Here is a 21,670-nt window from a genome sequence, read left to right on the forward strand (position 1 = left end):
AGCCTGATATATCAGTTTTATTGACCATTGGTTTGAGATGTCTCTTGTGATCGCTGCTGCCACCTCAATATAAGAAGATGAATGGCCTTTCACTTGTGATGCTGAACATTGAAAAGTATATTGGGTTTTTTAAATCTACAGCAATGTGTCACAACACACGGTGAGCCTTTTTCAGTGGAACTACTTTCTTCCAAAGAAATAGTACCATGGTTAAAGCAGTTTTGTTGATTAGCCAGAGTAACAACATGGAAAATGCTGCTGCTGAGAGATGTTACTGTTGATTTTTGTAATTGAATTTTTAATGCCGGGAACACCACCATCAAAATGTCCTTCACTTTCATTGCACTGGGCTGGAGGCAGGGAAGCAGGATAGATATATAGGATAGTGTAAAATGTTGTATAAATAAAACCAAAACCATGTGTGATTTAGGTGAACAAACCCTATACATTAAGTACAATTCTATTGTAGTATAAATGAAGTAATTCTTTTTTCACCTGTGTGGCTCTGTTATAAGAGCATTAATGCTCAAAATGGAAGTGGAATGTGTTCTTTTCAGTGACAGGTTTGCGTGCAGTGATGTATGCTTGTAGCATTTCATTGAAGAGAGCTCTAAGCATAATGACAGTAATAGGGCCTTTGATGGAAATAAAACTGCACTTTATTGGAAAAGTAATCTCCAACAGTATCTTTTCCTGGTTATTATGGATTCAAACAAGTCGAATCCCAAATTCTTCATCTCTCTCTGTTGTTTATGAGTAGACTGACAGTTAATGATTCCCTCAGATGTTCCTTAACTTTTCAGTGCCGACTTTGTCAGGCCAGGTGTTGTTTGTACCAACCTGTCCTAAAGGAAGACAAATGGCTCTGTTGGACTTTTTGTCCCTCTGAGTGAACATTTAGTTAAGCCTCATCTCTCTCTGTTAAGGTTTATGGTAGCCACATTTGTGGTCTTTGACAGAGTCAGAGATGAAGCCAAAGTCTTTGGACTGAAAAGTGAACTTGACTGAGTGACTGTTTTTGGATTTACTGGATTGTCTCCATCTTTCTCTTCTCCAGACAGAGGGCCCCTGATTGACTGCACAGCTGATTTTTTATAATTGTCAACACCTCTGTTCGAATAAAGAGGTCCCTGAGAAGAGTGAAAGGTCTTTGCAGAAGAGACTCTCTCAGAGGAAAACAGTTGTCATTTATATTTCTGGCACAATACTGGGAACTGGAAATAAACACCAACATGTGGGAGAATGTCCAGCAAGAAAATCTCAGAGGAAAAGGTTGTCATAGATAGAGATATTTAAAGGTCTCAACATTCCTTTTAAACTTTAGTGCTGCTCTGCGACTGAACATGATGTGCAGGAGATGTTCTACCCGGAGACATATAAAAGTAATGTAACATGGGTTATTGTGTTACCAAATAAAATTTTTTCTGATGGTGTTGGTACATTTTGCTAACTTTGATATGTATCAAAAATCTGAGCAAACCATTAAATATGTCCCTGTCACACATTCAAAGTGATTTCCTTGTTTCTTTGTTGCCGCTCCTTCCACTTTCTCTTGCTCATCAGTTTACATGTGTAGCTGTTAAATGAACAAAGTGCATAGTGGATTCATTTCACTGCTTTACCACTGTGTGACGAAATGTCATCCAAGACCAGAGCAACCAAGATGATCATATTAGGGTGATTCTCAGGGAGCTCATAGCCCCACCTCCTCAGCGGCAGGACAGAATGGTTTGACTGAGGGAAACATCTGATGTGAATCTAGCATCACCGCTGGAGGAAATCGGCCAGGTCTTCTGACATCATGGGACAACTAGTGCCTGCTGGCCTGGGATCAATGGCTTTGGGCTAGACAGACAAACAGTGACCCATGGACATAGCAAGCTGTCTATCTGTATGTGTGTGTGTGTGTGCTGTTGGGGGGCACTGAATAGGAATGATATAATACTTGTAAAATGTCAATGAACCACAGTTTCCGTGTTAACTTCAGCTTTTAGGGAAAAAGTAAGAGGAAGCTGCAATTTACTTGTCAAAATAAATTTGGGTACATGGCCGATATTTGCCTGTTTGGTTGGATTTTTGTGTGTTTTTGTGCATAAGAGTGTGCGTCTGTGTGCATGAATTTATGAATTCATTCATTGTGTACACCTGTGAGTGTTTGTGTGCATGCTAACTGTATTTCCTTAGCATCACATGTGAGTATGTGTTGTGTGTGTGAGAGAGAGCCTTGACATTAAAATTTAAAGACAGCAAGTTTTTTTTCTTCTGTGCACTAACCTTCACTGCTCCGTGTGTACACCAAAGGCGTGACCCGCTGATGGCCCGGCTGACTCAGCCAATCGGCATTCCTGGATAGGTGTAAGGGCTCCTGTCCACTAGCAACAAAGGAGATGGAAGGCAACAGAGCACAAAACAGGGGACAGCTTTGAATAAAAACATGTGTGGCTATGAGTGACTTACACCAGACATTAATCAATTGCAGTGAGGGGACGTCCTTGTTTGTTTACCCTCTGCTCTCTCCTAGTCACACACACACACACACACACACACACACACACACACACACACACACACACACACACACACTTCAAAACGAGTTTGCACATACACATGCACACACACGCATACCCCACGTGATGTGCACATGCATATAAACCCAGTAGTCTAATTGTCCACCTACCTCTCTCTCATTCTCTCTCTCTCTCTCTCACACACACACACACACACACACACACACACACACTTAATATGTATGTCTAACACCCTCCCTCCACTCCTGGCTGCACGCTCCACCCTCAGCCTTATAGAGGACAGGCTGGTTGACCCAGGAGGAGGGAATAGGAGGGGGGAGGAAGGGGGATGTGAGAGCAGACGGAGCTCGGATTCATTTCTGCTGGTGGTGCTGGAGGCACAGCACATTGCAAGAGCATATCGTGACGCACAAGGAGCCGGGACATGCACGGCTATCAAATGGATTACTCTGACATACACTTGTGAACTCCAACACAGTCAGCAGGCACACAAAGGACTTGCAGAACTTTGTTGTCACACAAGAAAAACTACCCGGTTTTGATGAAGACACACTGACGTTTTTGCTTGCGCTCTCCCTAATTCATCCAGGAGCTAGCTGATATTACACTGAGCACAGGGACCTGGATTGACAGCTGAAGATATGAATGTGATGATGAATTTCTGAAAGCTTCTTGTCAAAGAGCTGCACCACTGAAGTGGATCACAAGTAAGTGTCTTTTAATTTATTTACTCCGTGGAGCCTGTTTGATTTGATTTTCTAACATTGATAGTTATTTTTATACTGAAATTAGTACAAATACTTTTAATCATAATCCTTCACTTATTATTCTCTATTCACTAAGCACACTTTACAACCCTTTACAGGTATGTTGGAACATGTTCACTTTGTATGAATGGATTTCTTCACTGACTAATCTAGGTCATCTCTCTGTACATCTACAATATCCCAGGACCACACAAGATGCACACACGCAACTCAAGCTCTGTCTTCAGTATTTTACACTTGATTTTATTTTTGAAATTTTCTGTACAGGCTATTTGTACACAGAGTTATGTTGTCATCATCAGTATCATTAATCTTACTCTTTTGATTAGCATAACATTTATACTGTTAACGTAACAGTATAGGTCTTGTTTTTCTTGAAGAAAAATCTTTAAAAAGAAAGGATATTGAAAAAGAGGAAAACAAATCAAATGTGTTTACAATAACACTACACCTGTTTTGGAAATTGCACCTATGACTGAAGTGAATTAATGTATGGAAACAACAATATTTGGAAAATGTGCCGCATACTTTGTTGAAAAGAAGGCATGAAAAGAAGCTTACATGGCATTGATATATGATTTCTACATACAATTTTCCAGGTGTGGTCATCTGTTAAATCATTGAATATCACCTTCAATCGATTTGACAAAAAAATAGACACATGAAACATTCAGCTTTTGATGAAGCAATGATTTTTGACTTACAGTGTGTATTTGTCAGGCCTGTCAGCCCTGATTTCAACATATGTAATATATGTTAACATATACAGAATGGCACGAGTATGCTTGATTGTAAATATTTTATGGCAGAGCCTAATTGAAAAGTCATGTGGTTCCCATAAGTTTTTCCGTGGATTAAAAGCTCAAGGGAACTGTCAGGTTGTTAATGTGATCTGTTCTAGCGTGTAATGTTAATGCGCTGTAATGGTGACGGCTCTTAATGCTTTGTCCCTCAGTCACAGAGACCAGAGCTAAACGCACCAAGAGAAAAGGACACGCGTGAGAAAGCTTACCATGCACTGACAACAAGGTGAGAGGGGACAAAAGGCGTATGTACTCACCTTGGGGTGCTCTTCTTTTATGGGCATGCGCAAGTTTGTATGTCTGTTTATTTGTGCATATGTGTGACTTGCCCTTATTTTAAAAGGCAAATTGAGACGATAAAAAGGAGACTCTGAAAAGGTCACTTATTTAGTGCTCAAAAGGTTTGTATAACTAACTACTTAAAAATATAAATGGAAATTAACAGTTTCTTTTCACAGTGAAGCAACGATCACAGCAAAATTATAATTAAATCTAAACAAAAGCCTATATCTCTACCGTCACAGCAGTTTGTCTTGTCAAGTCAACTCAGTTCAATTCAGTTTTATTTATATAGCACCCAATCATAACAGCAGTTATCGCAGGGCATTTTTCATAAAGAGCAGGTATAGACTGTACTCTTTGTGATATTATGTACAGAGACCCAACAATTCCCACCATGAGCAAGCACTTAGCGATAGTGGCAAGGAAAAACTCCCTTTTAACAGTCACTTTCCACTTTTGTTAAAGCATTTAAACTATTAAGGAAATCTCACTAGCTTGTAAGTTGAATCTCCAAATCACTCTTGGCAAAATATTTTTTATGATTGAGAGCATGAAGCTGTTTGTATCAACCAAAATACTTTATAAGGGTTTTCCATTAATCATACACTTCCTAATTTTTTTTCTTTGGCACGGTCTATAATATGCACAAAATGACTTCCTTGATTGTAGTCGCCATCAGGATAAATCATCATCATCATCATTACTGTTATTTTCATGGTCAATTTAGTCTGGTCCCTAACGGGGAATCATTTTATTGTGTTCATTTCATCATGTGGCACGGATCTGACCATATCAACTACAAACTTCCAGGCCTGTGTTAGCTGATGTGGTAACACTCAGGCCCATTTTCCACACTTCAGAGGGAATACTCACATGTGTGACATGAAAAGGGCCCTGTTTTCTTTAGGGCACATGCTTGTTGGTGGTGTGCTGGTTAATGATACATGACAAGAAAAACAGTCAGTGGTCTTATGAACAGGATTTATCAGCGGTGATAAGGGGACTTGGACCTTCTTCCACACAGTGATTTCTGTCCACTGGCCACTGTATTATGGAAATAAACTCATGATGACGTTTGCAAATACAAAACTCAAGGAGTGCTGCAGCACATACACAGATGAAATGTGGGCAAGTAATGACTGTATCAGTGTGCAATGAGTTGTGGTTCCACATTATTAACATTTAATGGGTTTGGCAAGACAGTAAAAGAACAAAGTGTTACTTTTGTTTCTCCGATGGGCTGCGGTCTGCGGTAAAGAATATAGATTGAGTGACACACAATCATAGAGAGGAATAAATAATGGATACAGAGCTGTGAATCAGATTTTTAATGAGTACAGCAGGTGCCTCCGCAAAGTGAGATGCATAAATATATCCACCTGTCACTGAACCATTCAGATGGTGAATCTATGCTGAATGTGAAAGTGCCAATGGGGATCTAATTTACACACATGTGGGGCTTAAAGAAAAAAAACATGGTCATATCTGCTTCATTATGCAGATGAAGTGCTGCACAGCCCCGCGAGTGGAACCACCTGACTCATCCAGATTGTTATTGTGAAAGAATCTATTGATTGGTATGTAAATAAAGTCTCTTGCAATACTCAGAAAAGCAGTATAAAATACCAAAGCTTAAGTATATCACATGGTGCGATCTAATACTGGATTCATATGTTTATTTTAAGTCATCTTAGGTGCAGATTGGGTCAGACCATTTTAATCCTGTTTCCTGCTGCTGAAGTCTATTAATGAGGATGATAATTATAATCAAACAAAATTAACAAGCATATCAGAAACAGCTTCCTCTGCCGGTTTGATCCTTAATGACAGGAGATGGTGGATTGGTTGGGACAGAAGGAGAGAGCTAGAGTGGGCGGATGAATGTGAAAAATTTGAGAAAATAACAGGACAGTTGAAGAAATAGAAAAGAAGAAGAAGAGCAGATTAGAGAGGGAAATTAGCAGCAGGTTGTTTGAATGTACACTAGACAGATAGGTCCTCATTAATCAGACTGTTCAAAGGGAACTAATCAAGGGCATGCACACACAGACAGGCGAGCAAGTGATGGATCGTTCATTATGTTTGGATTATTGCACGTAGTGCTTAAACACCATGTCTTTCTCCCCACTGCTGCCACCACTAGTTCACCTTGGCTGCTAAATTGGCTTGAAATCTGCCGACCAAGTTCATCCTCATTGTCAGTGTCTTTAAATGCAAGTAAGGCATTCTGTGCATGAAATAGGTAGAGAAATGTATTTCTCTGCCACACAAGATACGGCAAGACAGAACTAGAGACGGGCAATGGTTTGTAATCAAAACACAATAGAGAGTAAGCACAGGAGGTTCAGAGTGTGCCTCATGTTTTCTACTTTTATTACAATTTCAATTTCTTGTTTTGAAAAAAAAGTTTCTATTCCTTTTTGACCATGACTAAAACCTCAACTTGGAGGGCCATAGCAGCTGATTTTTTTGTTACTTACTAAATTTGAATGTACTTTGTCTGCTACTCCAGATATCCATTGTATTCCACTCATTTTGAATAAGTTATGTGAACCTTCAAAGTTTGCAAGGATTTTTGTCAAAGCTGCGTTATTGTGAGCTGCAGGCATCATATCAAACTGTCCTCAAACTGCATTACCAATATGCAAGCAACACTGACAAATATATATATATATATATATGTATTAATAGACTTGATGTATTAATAGACTTGATTTTCACTGTGGCAGATTATGCAATATACAGTCAAGTCAAGCCTGCATGTTAATGTTCATATCATACAGAAAATAATGAAAAACAATGACAGGTTTGGGCTGTAAAAAAAATTGCCCCCCCAAAAATCTTACACTGTATAATAGTAGAGCCTGTATTGGCAAATGATCCACAAAAATGAAATATATAATGAATAAGATACTGACATTTGGAAACATCCTGGTATTGTTCTTAATGTGTACAATTTGTGTTGTGTTGTTTAATATGAAGAGTATTAGTTCAAAATTGTTTCACAAACTCTCCAGCTGACGAACAAGTGAAGTCCATGAGTCCAATTCACAGGCAATCTTGAAATTATATGCTTACATGGAATCAGAGTTATGACCAAAGTATCCTTTAGGCTTGAATTATTTTGAATATTTGTTACATTATTGTCAAAATGGCCAAATGAGTAATTTTAACCAAATAACACCGTTGTGATTATTATTTCCTGCCAGAAATCTATTTCTTTAAAACATTTGGCACTCAACATGCTTTAGGATTGTTTAAGAGGACTATGACACAGACAGTGTCTAGTGATGATGTAGTTTGTCAAAGTAAATGACCAGGTAGCTATAATGTTTTCTTGCGCACTTTAATTACCATGTGCCTGTCGTCCCTGAGGCACTGTAGACTTGTGTGCAGGAAAGCGGTATAGGATGGAGAGGACATGAAAATATGTGCACACTAGTTTGCATCTGGAGAGTAAAGCAAGGGAGGCTCCATCATTAATCATAGTGAAGTAAAGGGAGGAAGCAACATACTGCATTAACTACTAAAAGCTGTGTCTACAGTCCATCCAGCACAGAGAGATGGAATAATTTGTGCTTAACATTAAGTCGATCAGACAGATAGGAATGCTGTGCTTGTGTTATTAAAGAGAGCAAAGCAGAATACATTTTCAGAGACAGGGGTATGTAACGGAATACATAAAATTACCTCCAGCACTTCTGCGGGCAATGTTTACCTTTTCTATGTTAAATTTAGGGAATTTCCTCTGAGGACAGAGATCATCAGTGCCAAACTTTTGAGCTATGCATGGGCCTCCTGTAGTGGAGCCATTGAGCAATTTGAAGACAATCCATCTTGATTTCTTGGATGCACAAGCCATGCAAATGAGACATGAGCATATTTGCAGAAAATACTTGTGTCCTTCAGGAGTTCAGGAAAACAAGGGCAAATCCAGAATTGATCAGAACAAGACTTAGAGATGAAGAAATCCTCTGTGAATCCGTTCAGAAGGAAATGCCTCACATGCGTTCCCATATACTATGATCAACACATAAGTCTTGACACCATTAAAGAAGGTTCTTCATACCAACTATTTATCCTTTTATTTCATTTTATTGAGTACTATTTGGGGAAATTATTTTGGTATTACTGTAATACTGTGTGGTTCCTTTGTCATTACACCTTTTCTTGAAAAAGCATACTTGAAAAAGGGATTTCACATCAGAAATTAGTCACATGGGCAAATATATTTTTTTTTTTTTTTTTTTTTTTTTTTTTTTTTTTTTTTTTTTTTTTTTTTTTTCAGGCAAGATCAGACGTTTCTGTTAGTACAGCTGGAGCGCTGGAGATGATCGACACCTTTGACCGGCCTGGTAACGCTTATGCTGCTGGTACCTATGCAGGTGCCGGGACATATGCAGATGCATTTGAAGATAAACCCATGAAGCGCCTTCCCAAAGCAGGGGCGTATGCTGGTGCAGGAGTGGGCCTTGCTCGTGCTGAATGGAGCGTTTTTGATGCTGAGGCCAAAGGGCCCAACGCCAGCGCAGGAGCCACAGCCTCTCTGACGTCAGGTGCCAAAGCCTTTGCCAAAGCAGAACTGGCCAGCGCCTCAGCCTCTGCTGGTCCGGTGAAAGCTACAGTTGGTCTGGCAGTAGATACTGGTGCTGGCATCAGTGCAGATGGTCTAGAGGTCAAAGTGCTGGGTACTGGCTTCACCCTGGACATGGTGATCTGGTGTTGAGATCTGAACACATTCCAGGAAGGAAGATGGCCGCGCCAGGTACAGCAGGGGTAGTTACAGCTCTCTTTATACATGTACTTCTCATGAGTCTTTCTGCCTTTTCCGACACCGGTCAATTACTGACAGATTCCTATGATTTGAGACCGTCATCCTCACACTTGTTAATAATAAAGCAAGCAAACAAGCACTTTGGATTTGGAAAACACGTCCTGGCTGCCACGTTCATTCATCCGCACCTCTTCGGCCGTCTCTCAACACATACCAAAACTACGCTTAAACCACAACAAACCCTCACATTTATCATCGCAATCTGCCTCCTGCTATCCGGGGACATCCACCAATGTCCAGGCCCGCTGAACTGCCCAACAGATGAAAACCATGTCAACACCACTGCTAACAACAGGAGCATCATCAACAACTTACAGGTATTCTCACCTTGTTCATTTCACACTGCACTACAACAATCTCATCTCCGTCCTTGTGTTCCTCCTGTGAGCGATGCGGTGTCACCGGAATCCAGGACAGACGAGGCGGTCAACAGGACGGAGCCATTGGAGCTCGGGAGCGGCGCGTCTACCTGGGACAGACCGCGCACGCCAGCCTCGCTGCAGCGACATCCCGGACCATCACATCACATCCGCGTAGTGGAAAGCAGGCCCCACCGCCGTCGACCCCAACCTGTATGCAGACCGTCCAGATTCGAAAAACTCGGAGACTCCATCAGCTCGTCTCCACCTGGACCTCACCCTCACCTGCTGCATCTCCGCGGCGCTCACCAAACGCGTCACTGGCAATTACGTCACCAGAACACGACAAACACAAGGACCAATAAAGGGCTGCGTCAGAACGGGCAACACCGGAGACATGGAAAACGTGGAGTAGATTTCCGCCTTCTTCGCACTCTTCCCAAATGTAAGATCATCTCAGAAATAAAAATAGACCTTTTCAATACCCAGTCACTGACAAACAAAACCGGTTTAATATCTGAACATATTCTTGAAAAACAAATAGACATGATGTGCCTCACTGAAACTTGGCACAAACAAAATTCATATCTCGCACTAAATGAAGCCTGCCCCCCAGGATACACATACCTGGAGAAGGCCAGAACCACCGGCCGGGGTGGAGGTCTTGCTGTCATCCATCGCAAAGACCTAATTGCCACCCCCCTTCCACAGCCAGAGCTGACCACATTTGAGTGTCTTCCATTCAAACTCAGATCACATAAAGAAGTAATAACAATACTCCTCATCTATCGCCCCCCAAAACCACACCCTGGATTCATCACTGAGCTGCAAGATCTACTCACATCTTTCTGTGCAATTACCCATAATACACTCATTATGGGAGATTTCAACCTTCATGTTGACTCCCCCACAAACCGCCCTGCTGCAGAGTTCCTTGAACTCCTGGACTGCTTACATCTCACACAACATGTCACAGTACCCACACACACAAAAGGCCACACTCTTGACTTAGTCATAACAGACACCGCCCCCATCACCAACATGAGAGTCTATGACTTGGGCGTGTCTGATCATAAGGTTATCTCCTGGAAGTGCCCCTAGCAAGTCCCTACCATAAAACAAAACGTCAAATCCGGTTCAGAAATTTAAAAGCAATAGACACCACCCTCTTCAACCAAGACATACAGCAAATTTCACTAGTCACACAGTTCGCACCAGTTAATGGCTCTGTTGACCATTATAATTCCAGCCTCTACAATATTCTGATTTACATGCACCAATCAAAACGAAAACAGTTACTTTTTCCAGGTCAGCCCCTTGGTACACAACAGAGCTCCGGAGGATGAAAACGGCTGGCCGTGCCCTGGAACGGAAATTCACCTCCAGTGGCCTACAAGTACATCAACAGGCCTACCGTGAACACCAAAAATCATACTGCAAAGCACTCACCACAGCCAGGTCTCAATATTTCTCTCAAAAAATCTCAGAGTGCTCTGGAAATTCAAAAAAGCTGTTTGCGTCAATAAACCTCTTCTCAAACCTCCCACATATGCACATTTTGACACCAGTACAGACCAGTGCAATAGGTTCATGGACTTTTTCACCAACAAGGTAGCTTCAATCCGATCCAACCTTTCTGCCACAGTTTCACCCTCCTCCAAAATTAGTCCCACAAACCCATTAAAGACATTTTCTCTCTTCTCAGGCATTTCTCAGACAGAGGTGGAGAGGATCATAAGGTGCATGAAATCCTCCACATGCTCACTGGACCCTCTCCCCACATCATTATTAAAATCCAATATTACAGCCATCAGTCCATTGATCACAGCAATCCTCAACCAGTCACTCAAATCCGGTCAGGTCCCTCCAGTTCTCAAAACTGCAGTTATCCGCCCCCATCTGAAAAAGCCGTCACTTGACCCCGACATCCTGGCTCATTACAGACCCATTTCAAACCTGCCGTTTTTGTCCAAAGTCCTGGAAAAAGTTGTTGCAGCCCAACTCCACAATCACCTTCACATCCATAACATATATGAAAAATTTCAGTCCGGTTTTCGAGCAGCACACAGCACGGAGACAGCCCTGGTCCGCGTCACAAATGACCTACTTATGACTGCAGACCAGGGCTTACCATCTCTCCTCCTCCTACTGGACCTGTCGGCCGCCTTTGACACTGTGGATCACAACATCCTGCTTCACCGTCTCCAGTTTATGGTAGGACTTTCTGGGACTACACTAGGCTGGTTCCAGTCTTATCTCACAGCCAGGACGGAGTATGTGGCTCTAGGACAGTCCCAATCATCACCCCACACAGTCAGCTGTGGAGTGCCACAAGGGTCCGTCCTTGGTCCAACCCTTTTTACCATCTACTTACTACCCCTCGGTCACATCATCCATAAACACAAAGTTTCATTCCATTGTTACGCAGATGATACACAACTATACATAAAAATGGACTCTACACTCCCCTCAGCTCTGCCATCTGCACTTCAGGTTTGCCTGGAGGAGATAAGGGCATGGATGGCTGACAACTTTCTTCAACTAAATAGCAGCAAAACCGAAGCCATCCTGATCGGTACTCCACATCAAACCCAGTCCTCCTCCCTCAGCAGTATATCCATTTTTGGTCATCACATTCCCCTGTCTACTTCTGTTACAAACCTTGGAGTCAGACTTGACTCAAATCTCACATTCGACACTCACATCCGTCACCTCTGTAAGGTCTCCTTCCTCCACCTCAAAAACATCGCCAAACTCCGCCCCTCCCTCTCACAACTAGATGCTGAGAAGTTGATCCATGCCTTTATCTCCTCCAGGCTGGACTACTGTAATGCCCTCCTCGTCGGGATCCCTGGCAGGAGACTGCAAAAGCTCCAGCATATTCAGAACTGCGCTGCCCGGGTCCTGACGAGGAGGCGCAAATATGACCTATCACTCCAGTCCTGAAATCCCTCCACTGGCTGCCCATTCAATACAGAATTCAATATAAAATCTGTCTCCTTACCCACCAGTGCATACATGGAACTGCCCCTGCCTACCTCAGTGAACTCCTCACCCCACTCACCACCTTAAGAAACCTCCGCTCCTCCACCTCTACCCACTGCCTGCACCAACCAAGGACTAAACTCTCCACCATGGGAGACAGGGCCTTCCAGGCAGTCGCCCCACGGCTCTGGAATGCCCTCCCAGAGCCCCTAAGGGCCCCACAAACTCTGGAGGTTTTTAAGAAGGGCCTAAAGACTTTTTATTTCAAAAGGCCTTTTAACAGTCATGGTTTTAAATTTTTGTTACGGTGTTTTATTGCGATTGTTATTTTCTGGTACTGTTTTTAACCCCTTGTTGTTGTAGCACTTTGAGATTTCCCTGAAATGTAAAGTGCATTATAAATAAATGTATTAAAAGTATTATATGCATAATGGGATTGTATGGAGGTATAAAGGACACAGCACCGCAAAGAATCCTCTCATCAATGATACTGTATTACAGAGAGGGGTACAAGGCTCCTCAGGTCCTGACAAAGAGAGGCCTGGATATTCCCTGATAAAAAAGGTCTTGTCTAAACCCCTAATTTAAAAAATTACTTGAAAAGGAAACATAATAAACAGATAATAAGAAAGTACTCAACTAGCTTTGATCCAAAAGACCTTTGGAGAGGGCCGATATTTGAGTAGAATTCCAAAGCAGAGTTAGAGGAAGGTAATTAAAGTTTGACTTGGTTTAGCCATTTATACAGCGTTGAGTTCACCTGATGGGACGCAGGTGATTCACTCAAACCAAAGACTCGTCGTTTGACTTAAGAGAATGGTTCCACTTGGATTCTCTTCCTTTGACTCATGTCCCTACCTTCGTGCTGGGTGGAGAGGTCCAGCTGGCCTGGCTTGTCATGCATTCATCTGAGCACATTCCTCTGGCAAAGCCAGCATGTAACGCTTGACAATATGTTCAGCTGTGTTATCTCACACACTCAGCAGCAGCGGCGTTGTTAGCCCTGGGCATTCGGGCTATAGCCCCGGATGTTTTTTGAAAAGCCCTGGCTCTCAGAAGGATTTTTAAAAAACAAACAACAAAAAGCCGAAAATTTTACTTTACTCGATTAACTAACATTACGTATGCTGAAATTAACTTGTGTGGATTTGTGGTGAGGTTAATCACCTGATAGGCAGAGGAGGCATTATACATGTTTCATTTCAAAATCTATGTTTTGTCCCCCCTCTTTCCTAATGTAAAGTTTTATTTCGCATTGCCTTTCTGGCTCAGGCGATTTCAGAGCTGGCTCATATAGGAGGCGGTTTACTAAGTGACCAGTCAATCACTCACACACTCCACATCAGTCGCGAACAAAATGTAGCCTGTAGAAATGTTGAGGGAGGGGAAAAAAGTTGCTGGAGGCCAGTGCAGCAAAGTGCCCCAATATTACATATTAATATTATTTCTTTTGTGCTGCTGTTACTTCTAGCTGAAGGCAGCAGTGATGATGTCTGCAGCAGGGGTGGGTACATCTAATGTACTTTTAATTTTGCTACATTTTCCATTCATACCTTTTATAACTTAACCAGTCTGTAATATGAATTTTGCTTCATTAACTGAAATGAGCTGTGATCCAGGCTGTGCGCGCAGTAAAGCGCTGGTCGGGCGCTTGTCACAGTCACAGAGCTGGGCAGATGCAAACATTTCGAAAATCAGGCAAATATCTTTTCAGTTTAAGGCTTTATTGTTCTACTAATACAACTGAAATCCAGTGAACGCACACCATGGCACTGCAGCCTGTGTCGCTCTTTCACAAGTCGTCAAGTGAAAAACTTTCACTTTCCATTAACGGCGCATTAAAAGCGTCTTTAGTCTCTGCATAGCAAATGAAGACTACACACTGTAAGATCTATGTCAGATGATCACTGCATTGACTGAGATATATTAAAAGTGTCCTGTGGACATTAGCCTGTTTCTTTTCTTCACACACTCTATCTATTTGTTTTATAGCAACTCCATAAACAGAATGTCACTCACATTTATTTTTTGCACAGCTTCCTCTGTATGTAGGTTTACCTGCTTCAACAACGAGCTGCTCTGGTGTTACTGCCACAATAATTCTTTGCATTGTCAAGTTGCCTAGTCTAGACAGTCCATTTTTACTCTGATAGCCTATCTTGACCTTTCCTCATGTGGACACATAGGGCTGTGATCCTGCACAACAAAACATGCAAGAATTAAATCCCCACACTACCATGGATAGTAGTGGTGTAATGGGTTGCAGAATCTGTGGTATGGATCCCTTCCACATGGTGCGGCACGCAGGTGGACCGCGGATTGATTTCAAAGTTTATGATGATTTATCCTGTTTGACCTCTGAAAATATCCTTTATTCTGGAAACGTCAGAGAACCCAGTTAGATTCTGAATGTGCAGAACTTTGAATATGAGCGGAAAACCTGCTGAAACACAGGAGCTATAAAGTCCCGGAGTTTATAACTGAATTAAAACTCACGCCTGCATGTGTGTTGATTCAGCAGTGATGATATTAAAAGTTGATCTACAGGAGAAACATATCTGAAAGCTGAGAGCTGCTCTGCATTATATTCTATTACAATTTTAGATTTTGAATTGTTTTATTACACCTTTATTAAACCAGAAAAACTATTTTTCCAAGAGTGTCCTGGCCAAGGCAGGTGGTAGAACAATTTAAGATGGGAATACATTTTGTTTAATTTTTTTTTTATTTACAAGGTCATAAAATATCAAAATGTTCTTAAATATTCACCACAATTCAGCAACAAGGACAATCAAACGAGTAATCAGTCATAACATCTGAAGGCAGAATTGCCAGCCTTCAAGTCATTTAAAAGCAACAGTGAAACAAAGATACAGCCCCCTGCGGGCTACCTGAATTTTGTGTGTCCCTTTACATAAATAATGTCCACAATAAATTGATGCAGAAAAGGCAGAAATTGGTGCAGAAAAACACCAGAATGCAGGAAATTAAGTGTTTAACACTCAAAAGACCCCCCGCTTCATACTGTCGGAGTTTTGTTGTTATATAATTTGATTTACACACGTCACATTACAATTTAGCAGACATGACACAGTTAACAGTGTTGTTGTGAGTTTTTGTTGTGCCGTATAAGTAGAGGATGTTTACTGTTGCTTTACTGCTTGGTGGAGGGTCATTATTATGTGAAGATATGAAGTTTTATGGGCTGGGCTAAGCCCCCAATGTTTCAAGATCCTAAAAACGCCCCTGCTCAGCAGTGAGTCCGGTATTACAAACAATTGGCCATTAGGTCTCAGTGGAGTAGTGAGAACAACACTTAATGTCTTCTTAGTCACACTTAATTGGACTACACTGTCACCGTAGTTTTCCTCCTATTTTTAGAAGTGGAATGTCCACCTAACCTAACCTAACCACTCCTTGCACATTAGTCAAATAATACTAAATGCTATCAGTCAACACACACTGTGACAAGTAACAGGACATAGCCCTCTTTAGAGATATATTGGCCACCCACTGTTTTCTTATCTTATCATCCCCTTTTCCCAAATCTCTTATTTGACCTTTTCTGGGCTGTTTTTGTTCTTTTCTTGACCTTTGTCCACACTGCCTTCATCACTCTTATTCCATCTTCCTTCATTTTTCATCCCAGACATTCTTCTACGTGCAGTTTATTTGACCAAGGCTGCCCCCTGCATCTCACGACTCTGTTTCTTAAATTGTCATCTCATTCCTGTCAACTTTCTGTTCTTTTGAGCCATTTATTTAAAGCAAAGGAAAATAAACATGAAATTTATTGAGATCAAGAGAGAGTGTGACTGGGGAAGAGAAAAAAAATGCCCGGGTGTATGAATAAAAGTTAGAGGGGGGAACAAAAACAGGGGGGAACAGGAATGTATGGGGGTAAGCATGGGATGAGAGCGATTATGAGAGCGGAGGTGAAGGAATAAGAGGGGTGGGAGAGAGGGGAAAGCTGTCAAATCAACCTTGAGAAATATGAAAAAGAAAATAAACCTTGCTGGACTTGCGTCAAACAGAACTGGAAGCTTTGAGAGCTGGACAAACAGACATGCTGAAGACTTATTAAAAAATTGGAGCCCCAAAACACACAACATTCACATGGCAGCACGATTGGTACAGTCTTTCATAACTTTAAGTCAAATTTAATAAATTACACAAAATAAATATTTTTGTGTATTGTGAAAATGAACAGCACCAAAAACAAAGAGCCCCTGTGATTAATCTCTGCATCAACATGTGTCTTAAATAAAAGACCCAAGTGTTTTGGTTTTTGATTCTCAGCGGTGCGATAAGGAAAAAGAGCAAAATTACTCAGCTGACAAATTTGAGGGCAATAAGAGGAAATTAAATAAAGAGGCCAGACATGATGCTAATATTGTCACAAAGAACAAGTAAATTGTTTGTTGATAAAAATGTGCTCTTGGTTAAAATCTGAGCATAGACAGTCTCATGATCTTGCACCAGTTTGGCTCCTGGTGACCATTTTGCGCAGAGCATCGTTTAAACAAACCAGAAACAACAACAGATTTTATTGGCTTTCCCGCAAACAGTTTGTTTGTCTTTCAGGAATGGAAAGCATCAGTGTGGAAACGGACTGGGATGGGTTAGCCCTCTCCTCTCTGGTCGCCACAGGAAGAAACAACTTCTCTTCCTCGTCCCTGTTTGTCTCTGAGCTGAACTCCCTCAATACTTCTCACAGTGGGGGATCCTTCTTTGGGATCTTCCCTGAGAATGGTTCCTTCACCACGCCTCACACCCTGCCCCAGCCCAGGATTAGGGACCTGGGCCTGGCCCGGGCAGAGATAGCAGTGCTCGGGGTGGTGCTGGCTCTTACCACCCTGGGGAATAGCTTTGTGCTGTGGGTGCTGCTGAGGAGGAGGAAGCACAATGCTCCGATGCACGTGTTCATGGTCAACCTGTGTGTAGCTGACCTGGTGGTGGCCTTCTTTCAGGTTAGTTCACAAGTTACTTGAGATCACTGCTGGAATGTTTAGTGTGAGAGTGGGCAGAATAACAGTCAAACTTTCACATACAACAGCAATGCAGCATTCATCACGTGAAAAATGTTGCCAAATTATTGTTAAATGGGACACTGTACATTGATCAACATTCAAACAAAATGTAAATGTACTCGAGTTAGCTACAGGCTACTTTTCATCGGCATTCCCTTTGCCTGATGTTGTTAGGGATCCTAAAATAATAAAACTAATACAATATACAATTGTTGATAATTACATTGTGTTAAAAGCATAAACAAGCCATTTCTCAACATTACCCTGAAATGAGTAATAGGATGGGATAATGTTGATCATGGTACTGAGTTCCATTGATGCTCATAAGTAAAGATGGCCTGGCTAAATGTATTATTTATTTTTAAACTTTTCTTCTTGCTGCATTATTCCAATTTGTTTTTATTCATGCATTAATTCAGGTAGCAGCAACTCGCCTTTTAGTGGGTAGTAAGTTGGTAATAACATGTGTTTAAGATGACATATAGTGCAAATTGCATAGATGGTTAGCTGAACTTGGTTGTGTAGCTGATTTTGTAACTTTGGTTTAGAGTATTAATGTGATTGATGGTATACTGTCTGGACTGCTTAGCTACAAAACTGGCATTGGATTCAGTGATAATAAATTCAACAGGTGTTTCAGCTACACTGTTTCAGTTACACTTTGTATGTGGCAAGGCTTGTCCATAGCAAAAATAGAAGACCTTTAAACATGGCTGGTGTTATTTATATTTTTCTCATTGTCAACACATCCAATGAGAAACCAAATCCAACAATGTGTTAGTCAGTCGTTCAATACTTTGTGACCTTCCCATCCTATCTGTAGAAAGCCCTTAAGTTCCTGGTAAATGTAAATCTTTCAACATTACTCACAAACATGTACTTTTATCATTTAACCGACTGTGATTTCCTGGGCACATTGCTCAAACAGGAGTAAAAATGATGTATTATTACTATTATTTTATTATTATGATTTTCTGTGGAGCAACTGCAGGAAAGTGTATGTGTGCCTAAGTCAAAATAAACTGCAACGCCCATATTCATGGTAATTAAGGAACATGTCATGCAGTGTGCAATGGCCTGGCTCTTTAATGTTGATGAAAATTTGGACAACAATGGTACAATAGAGAGATAAGCTATATATACTTGTTAGCCTGATCAATTCATTGATGGTTTTGGGCTTTATATTTCTTTGTTGACAATGAGAAAATATAGAATATCCCCGACTTGTCCTTTAGTGTTTCTCTTCTACATTTCTAAGGGCCAAACTAGAAAATATGCTCCAATCTGCTAGGAGCCACTGTTATATAAATACATTGACTGTTTTTTTTAATCTGTGTCCAGGTTCTTCCCCAACTAATATGGGATATCACAGAGAAGTTTCAGGGGCCTGACTTGCTCTGCCGGTCCATCAAGTACTTGCAGATTGTGGGCATGTTTGCTTCTTCTTACATGATAGTTGCCATGACAGTAGACCGGCACCATGCCATCTGCTGCCCATTGCAGGCCTACCGTGGTGGAGCAATGTCCCGCTGGAACACCCCTGTCATGGTGGCCTGGGGCTTGGCACTATTCCTCAGCATACCACAGGTAGGGGGGCGAACACACATGCAACACAACCTCACACAGACAAAAAACTGGCGAAATAGGAAATGAGACCTCAGCGGGTATTCACACCCTGATTTCTACAGTAGAATTCAGTAGGTTGGCCTATTTTTAGCCCAATGAGGTCACTGCGGTTCAGCAAACTGAAGAGGAAACTGACAGTCATGTCTATGGGTGTGCTAACCACCCTTCTTTTGTTCGGTCTGGTCAGGTGTTCATCTTCTCTCGCTCAGAAGTGGCTCCTGGAGAGTACGAATGCTGGGGTCACTTTGCTGAGCCGTGGGGGCTGAAGGCCTACGTCACCTGGATGACTGTGGCTGTCTTCCTCCTGCCTGCCCTCATTATTACCATCTGTCAGGTAATACTGGTTGTACTGGCTGGAGTCGCAATCTCTACACCATCCACAAAGACCATTGACTAGGATTACCTGCTGTGGGCAACATTATCCAATACTGAAGCGTATGGCATGAATGAAATTGTGTTTTGTTTTCATGGAGGGCGCATTTGGCATGCATTGTTCAGTACTCTTTGGAGGACTGTGGTTGGTATTATGTAGCATCCCATAGTGGATAGGCATGCTGGGCTGTCTCCCATCAGCCCTACTGCTCTATTTAGGGAAAGATATTTCCAGGGTCCAGTTTTTCCCCTAATTAACACAGCACTTGGAGGACCACTGCTGTAGCGTCTGCACAGAAAATCTGCCCACTCTGAGAACCTCCTGCCAGGAAGTGGAATGTACTAGATCTCAGCCAAACATAGAATCCCTGATCTTTTTTCATTATCGGATTTCAAATTGAGAGGCCTCTTTAGACACTTCTTCTAAGTATGATGTAGTTTCTGCAGAAGGAAGTTTGACTCAACTAAATATCAGTGTCTAAATTTGTGCTCTTATAAAACTATTTTTAAATCTTAAAAAAAGGCAGAGGAGCAATGGTTGGCGGGTTTTTTTGGTTTTTATGGTTTTGGTTTTATGGTTGGAGTTTAGGAATTGCATAAAAATGTCAGACATTTTGTTTCGTTTTAAATTTCCTGTCACAGTTCAAGCAGAAATGCAAACAAGATTGTCTGCAAAGAGCAAAGACAAGCATCTGCATCTTGTGTATGCCAGTCTGTAAAATTAGTCGTCTTTGGGTCTTTGAATGGTGGAGTGTGTTGTCACACTGCTACCCACAGAACACTGTGCTAATTCTTGAAAATATCCTTATTTTTCAGATAAGAATCTTCCGAGAGATTCACAATAACATTTACCTGAAGTCAGAGAGGATGGTGATGGCTGAGTTGAAGAAGAATGAAATCTTCTTCCGCTTCCAGCCTTTTAAGAAGGAGGAAGAGCGGGCCAGGGAGAGGGGAGGAGGGCGTCTGGAGAGGGGGCAGGGACGGGAGAGGACAGCTCTTAAAGGGTGTGAATAACAACCCTCACAATAACACCCATAACAACCAGTAGGCGAGTGTTACAACTATGTATCATCCGCTATTCACTACAACAGCTGCCGTGGTGAACATGTGACAACAACATCGCCAACACAACAGCAAACACTGAGCGGCTCAGATTGCCAGGAGTCCTACACGTCCTACGAGCTGGCCTCAGGCTCACCCCCCTGCTCCCTTGACTATGCCCCCCCTCACCCTCCAACCATTCCGCCTCCAAGCATCACTAAGGCCATGTCCAAGACAGTGAGAATGACCCTGGTCATCGTGCTGGTCTATACTATCTGCTGGTCACCTTTCTTCATCGTCCAGCTTTGGGCGGCCTGGGACCCCAACCCTCCAGACCATGGTCAGTCAGATACATGATTTATACTTATTCACGATTCACCTGCAATTCACCCTCAAAAAGCAACAACAACAGACACTGGTAATAATCATTGCCAGTGAATCACTTAAGTTGTTTTCTTCAGATGGATTGATCATCCTTAGCCCAGTTTATCCATTTTAATTGCCCTAAATCTGTTTTGCACAGGCAACCAAAAACAAAACAATCGGATCTGGTTTCTAACACCTACTTCTGATCAATACTGTTGTCCAGCTCATCAAGTCTGAACATGATATCACTCATTATTCCAAGATAACCTAACTGCAGCTCAGATGTGGTAACAGTTAGTGAAATACAAGGTCAAAAACAACATTTGTTTTGACCAACAATCAGAAACCCCTGGATGACATCTCTGGCCACTGTACATTTTGGCACACAACCTCATCTGTTGATGTCTTTACTGGCAGCCGTGATGGAGCAAGCAAGGCTAGTGTAGCCTTAAGTTGTGGCTGAGCGGGTGTCCTCTGATCTGAAGCTGACGACAAATATCAGAGGCCAGTAAATTACCTGTTTATATCCCCTGCTGATTTTGCAACACGCCAGATGTTGATATTTCATCAGCAATGATCCGTGCCAGCAGCTCGCACACATGCTCAAAATCACAAGCAGACGCACGCAGCAATGCATGTAAGCTTGCACACATACACACACGCATGCAAGCACACAT

The 21,670-nt window shown here is 41.9% G+C and overlaps 1 pseudogene; it reads left to right on the forward strand.

Annotated features, from left to right (window-relative positions):
• Positions 1 to 2,728: 2,728 nt before the first annotated feature.
• Positions 2,729 to 21,035, forward strand: LOC119915298 (annotated as a pseudogene).
• Positions 21,036 to 21,670: the final 635 nt, after the last annotated feature.

This window comes from Micropterus salmoides, unplaced genomic scaffold (genome assembly GCF_014851395.1).
Source record: "Micropterus salmoides isolate LMB-PRFRI ecotype aquatic unplaced genomic scaffold, ASM1485139v1 Ms_hic_scaffold_2042, whole genome shotgun sequence".
NCBI classification, from domain to species: domain Eukaryota; kingdom Metazoa; phylum Chordata; class Actinopteri; order Centrarchiformes; family Centrarchidae; genus Micropterus; species Micropterus salmoides.